The following is a 6,399-nucleotide window of genomic DNA, read 5'->3' as shown; positions in this document are numbered from 1 at the left end:
GTTGTGTCAGCAATGTCCTGAAGAATTTGTGATGTCTCGAATAGCATCCTTTTATCATGTGCATTCTTGCAAACAGATTGTTTGGGGAGATCTAAAATTTAAATAATTGTTTCTAGGTAATATCCCAATGAAGTTATGTTTTGTTTAAAATAGAAAGAAGTATACCTTGCCTCTTTAGTTTGAACAGTGTCATTTCATATGCCGTGATGTCTTTGCCAGATACTTCACTCAGGGAGGTGAAGCCAGCTCTCAAAGCAATTGTGCCTTTCACTAAGGCAGATTCCCTGCAATGTGTGAGCCCTGATACGTCATATGAGAACAGAACAAACCTCAGAGTAAAATTTACTGAATCCTAGAAGCAGAAGAGGACTTGCAGGGTCTCAGGCTGTTCAATTACTGGGAAAAGTTTTCAGATGAAGAAACTGAGGCCAAGGTTTCCAATGCCTCACAGTTTAGGGCTCATGCATTTACATCTGGGACCCTTCCCACTCTGTCTCTGGTTTAACAAAGGATCCAAGAGTTCTGTCTAGCTTTACTTTCAGTCTCCTTAACCCAGGCAGCTCCAGCTGAATTCCTGTACTGTAGTTTTGATTGCTTATTCCCTTTTAGAAGTTTTATTCGTATATGCTCTATATAATTTCATAAATTTTCACTTACATATAATTTGTTCAATAAACACCTGTTGAATGAATATCTGTGTTATATGATTGGAGACAGTGCAGAGGATTTGGAATAAGAAGCCACTATTGATCTTGCTCTGTATGACTCCTTTCACCATAGGTACAGAGCCAGAGAGTGACAGCTTTTAGAACCTGCTTAGCACTTTTTGGGCAAGTTGTACATTTTAGGAGGTAAAGGCTATGCTTTTCGATGACACTAAGTAGAATTTCATTCTTGCCCTTCTTCTCTCAGCTTCCATAATTGTAAATGATGTTGAAGAGAGACAAGAGCTGAATCATTTCTCACATGAAAAAAAAAAGTGAAAAATTTGAACTGAAAGCTTGCCATTCTCCAGCGGACTTCTGTGATTCTCACCAGCGCTAAAAGGTTGCATTCTCTTTCACTGAGCAAAAATGTAGCTACATTACCTACCATTTATGCCTAAATGGAGCACGAACCAATGCAGATAGCCTTCTGGTGCCTGGTGTGCTCTTCTGATCAGCATTCCACTCCTTGTGTTAATTCAAGCTTTGGGGACACCCTGTTCTCCTGTCGCTGAGGTCTATCTATTTTCAAAGAATACTTTTCATGTGCAAGAATGTGTACTTGTTACCATGGTGAGGAATCATGTCATTTCCACAACTATGAGAAGTTCTGAGTTGGAAGTTTGCAGTGAATTGGAGGAAAAACGGTTCCACATGTGGCCCTGCCAAGCGTCCCTCTTCAAATTCTCCCTCTCCAGACCCAATCAGGTTACAAATTCCCACTAATGTACCTCTGAATATCTCTCAACTTGACCCTCTCCCAAGCCACCATCACCTCTAAGACAATTATAGTGGCCTTGATTTGTCTCCCAGATCCCCTCTTAGTCCCATTCAATGCAGAACTAAAGCAATGTTTTAAAAAACCTAAATTTGAATGTGTTCCTGTCTTGTTCAAAACCTTTCAATGACTCATCTCTGACTTGGATTAAAATCCAAAACCCTAGCATGGCTCTGCATGAGTAGCCCTCTTCCCACATCCCCAGTGCAGCCTGGAGCCACCTCCTCTGCAATTCTCACGTCCCAGCCACATACCCAGAGGCCCCCCACGTGCACACGATGCCCGGAGCACTCCTCCTGCTGCCCCTTGCTCCAGAATGACTTCTATTCACCCTTCAGCCTTAACTGAAACAGCACTTCCCAAAACAAGCCTTTGCTGAGCTCCCAGATTAGTGTGGGTCTGATTCATAAACTTTCCTTGCACAGTGTACGTGTATTTAGAGGAATTTATCACAACCGTAACCACATAGCCTCGTGTAAAATACTTTACCTGTAGTCCCTCCTAGAATTAAGTTCCAGGAAGACAAAGGCTATATTGGTCTTGTGCATCTTGGTCTCCCAAGTGCCTGGCACAGATGAGGTACCTAAAAAGTAGCAGGTAAAATAATGAAGGAATAACACTGGCTAAATGGAAGGTGAGAATGGTTATTGGCATTGAGAAGGTTTGGGCGGTCAAAGGCAGATTATTTGAAAGATCACTGATGTTTAAGAATGGATATGAAATAAGGGGCACCATTGGGTCCAGTTCAAATATTGAGCATCTATATGTGCCAGACCCTGAGCCAGACACATCTCTTCCCTCAAGTTTTTCACAACCTAATGAGGGTGACATACACATAAGTGTAAATGTAAATTAGTGATGTTACACCATATACTCTTCTAAGGTACATGGATTCAATTATATGTGCCTCACCCAACACACAATTCCACATGTCACGTTTTATGCCACAGGATGTAGCATGATAGGGATGATCTAAATATTCTGTGCCCTCAACGAGGCTGAGTTCCTACTAGCATATTCCTTAGGGAAGCTGATTCTAGTACTTGAACATGGGTATTTTTCTTATATCATGGATCTTAACTCAAGCCACCTACTTCATCTGGTGTTCAACTAAAGCGAAGATGATCTGCTTCAGTGCTAGAGGGAAAAAAGGCTAGACGAAGGAGTTGAACTGTCACAAAGTCTCAACAAAGGCCTCAGCCAATACCATAGGGAGCTCTAGAGCTGGGACAGCCCTCTGGAGTTGTTCTGAAGTCAAGCAACAAGGCTGGGTCTTTGAATCCCCACACTGACCAGCCATTGGATGTAGGATGCCCTAGTCATGGGGATACCCTTAGATGAAGCAGCTCTATTAGGCTGAGAGCAATTCCTCGGGAGAAATTCAGCTATAAGCATTCATAGAAAGCACTCAGAGAAGCTGGGGAAATGAGTGTCTTCATCCTGAAGGTGGGCCCTGGGGAGGCGGGGAGTAAAAGATTTTACGCACGACTTGCCTCCCAATAATTCCATCCTTTCCCATTTTCAACAGGTGCCGACTGGTGGGTAAAGGCAAGTGCAAACGTCCTGTCCCTCCAAGAAAGAATTAAAAATATTTCTTAAGGATATATGATCACTTTGCCCTTAGGAACAGGAATGGTAAACATCAATGAATGTCAGGGAGTTTCACGGACCTGGGCAGTGCTGGAGGCCATAGCTCCTTGCTCCCTGGTACCCTTCTCATTTTTAGAAGGAGCTGTTTGTCTTCAGCTGAAGTTTAGCAATGACTAACAAGGAAGATCCCTGAGTTTCAAGAACTCACTGAGACTTTGCCTCAAGCCACGCAGAGTTGTAGCTGAGGCTGGCTGCAGGAAGGACACATCTGAGAGACAAGCCTACTACCTGGTCTCTTTCAAGAATCCAGGTGCTCCCTAAATCAGGTGCAAACTACGCACCTAAGAGGCAGTGCTTGTAGCAGTGACAGGCTCTCCGTCACCAATTATACGCACCAGGCAAAGGGCAGTTATTTATAAATACTTTGTTCCTAATAAACTGTCAGTGCAGCCACGGCCCTTCAGCCACACAATACATTTATTTTTACAGGGCCCTGGTCGCCTTTCCTCTGCCCTTTCTCATCTGGTTGCAGTGCTGTGCGTTTATGGCCATGGGAGCACCTCTTTCCATGCAAAGGATGAGAAGGTCAAGGTGTGACCTTGCCACCTGCCTCTGCATCATTCTAATGTATCCCTTAACTAGACCAAAAGCAATTAGATGGTCAGATCCTTCCTTTCTAAGCTTATTACAGAATTGCTCAAAGCTCCTACATCTTCCCAAGGAAACTGTCGCATTGCTGGAACTCCTTTCCCGTTGGGACCAGCCTGGAGCTGAAATCTCAGTTTTTTAAAAAAGGCTGACAGTGCCATATAGGGGTCTGGATGGAATCCAGAATCACAGAGGCACTTAAAAGTTGGGCAAACTTTCTGGGAATAAAGTTAGCTAAGACATTTTTGTTCTTTTTAATCTCACTGTATGAAATCACTTGTCACTCAGAAGGAGAATCTGGGAGCTTATTTATGCTCACATATCTTCATTGAAAATTGAAGAGAGTCCAGGTTAAAGTCATTTCTTTCACCCTCACCACTAACTCGTGTTTCCAACTATTCCATAATTCAAACATGCAGTGAGCACCTGCTGTGTGCCAGGCTCCATCCTGGCTTCTGGAGGTGTGGAGATGAGAGACACTGTTGATGCCCTAAGGCTGTCCCAGTACAGGACAGAATAGAGTGAGGGTGTGCCCCCTGGAGTTGTGCAAATAGAAGGACCACGTGCCTTCAAGGACCTTACTGCCTAGACGGGAGCTGCCAGGACTTAGCCACTGGCCACCTGTGGATACCGAGCACTTGAAATGTAACTGAGGGACAGAGTTTGTAATTTTCTTTAATTCCAATTAACTTACATTTAAAAGCCAGTACTTGATCCCATTACTGGAAAACTTTTAAGTATGCTTGGGACAACTTGGGAAGGTGAGTCTCCTTTTGGAACTCTAAATGTTCTGAAATATAAGCACAGATCAAGTATTTCCAACGAAAATCTAGCATCCAAATTGAGATGTGCTATAAGTGTAAACTACACACTGAATTTCGAAGACTTAGGATGAGAGGAAGAATGTAAAATGTCCCATGAATAATGTATATATTTATTAAATGATAATTCATTGGATATATAGGATTAAATAAAATATATTATTCAAATTAATCACCTAAGGTTTTATTTTTACTTTGTAAAATGTGGCTACTAGAAAATTGAAAATTAGACATGTAGCACAGGTAATACTGGATAATGGTGCTCTAGAAGACGAGATAGATAAAGAGATAGAAAATTAATGGGGTAAGTATGAGATAGAGAAATAAGGGACAAATAGGTGAGGTATCCCATACAGGGGATGGGTAGAAGTTCACAGGCCTAAGAAAGCAGAAAAGAGAGAAAAGAGAGTCCCACTCAGATGACTTGACATGGGCAAAGACATGGAAGCATACACAAACCTTCTACATCAATAATACATTGATAAATGAATTCAAAAAAATTTTTTAAATGGGACAGGTGATAAAGGCAGCATGAGAAACTGAAGAACCTTGTGCAACAAATTAAGGGAACTGAGCCTTAACCTAATGAGGAACCACTGAGATACTTTAAGGAAAGAAATGGCATCTTCAGAGCTGCCTTCTAAAACTAGCCCCCTCGTGGTCATTTGAAGAATGGAGTGAATTGGGTGACCCAGAAGACCCTCCTCTACATCCAAAGAGAGCAAGGCCAAAATCCAGGTGTCCTGCAGGAAGGGACGTTGAGTGAAGGGGGAGAGGAGAGGAAGGAACAATCCGTTTGCTGCTACGCTGTAGGGATAATGAAGTTATTTAGAAATGAAAAAGAAGGAAATTGATATTTATGTTCACGTTACTTCCTTTTCTAAAAAAGATCTAGTCCTTCTTAGAAAGTACAGACCAAACCTGTGAAAACGAACACATTATTTAGGAAGAAAAGTTACAACTTGAAAACCCTGAAACTATGAGCTTCTGACAAACCAAATCAATTAATTTATACCCTGTGGCATGAAGAATGCAATTACAAAAAGAAGAAAAAAACTGGCCATGTTGTGAAGACAGATTTTCCAGGATTATGTCCAACCTTGACATTACTCGGATGTTGTTTATTCAACTGCTCTGTGAGGTCAGGTCTCCCTTTCATGTTTTTGGCCTTGGGACCCTTCAGGCAAACGCCTTTGAATACAAATATTTCAGCTCTTCCTTGGAACTTTCATTAGGTTCTGGCTTCATTATTAGTTCAAACCTCAATTCATTACTAATTTACATTTACTTCCCTACCAGGAGGTCAGAGGGTATTTCTTATAAGGAAATGTAAATTGCTGTATTTCTGTTTTTCCATTAAACCCCTACCACTTGGGAATTATGTGTTTTTCTGTATCTCCCAAGAAAGATTGAATGAATCAGAATTTAAGATGTGTAAAATGCCTCAGGCTTCTTAGAAAAATAATGCTCCAAAAGGCTAACATAGAAATGTAGATTTATAAGTATTACAGAAGATGCCCTGGGTTTAATCAACACACTTGGTAAACAGTTTTCAGGCAGCTTCTTGGACAGGTTTGGGGGCAGGAGTCAGACGGCTGGGTCTCTGGTCGTACTGTGCATCTGACCTCTGTGCCAAATGGGCCACTCACTTCATCACCCTGCGCTTGCGCTTCCTGGCGTGTGAAATTAAAATAATAATATCTGCCCCTCTATACCCCGGGGGTCATTGGGAGAATCAAATAAAATATCTTCTGTAAAACCAATTGGAAAGTAGACACTTTCCATTGTGTATCACTAGAACTGGCAAATGTTTGGGGACAGTGATTAGGATTACGGTGGTTGGCGCTATTGTTTTTCT

Source organism: Pseudorca crassidens, chromosome 1 (assembly GCF_039906515.1).
Source record: "Pseudorca crassidens isolate mPseCra1 chromosome 1, mPseCra1.hap1, whole genome shotgun sequence".
NCBI lineage: Eukaryota > Metazoa > Chordata > Mammalia > Artiodactyla > Delphinidae > Pseudorca > Pseudorca crassidens.
The sequence above is the reverse complement of the archived record's forward strand: the minus strand, read 5'-3'. Positions refer to the sequence as shown.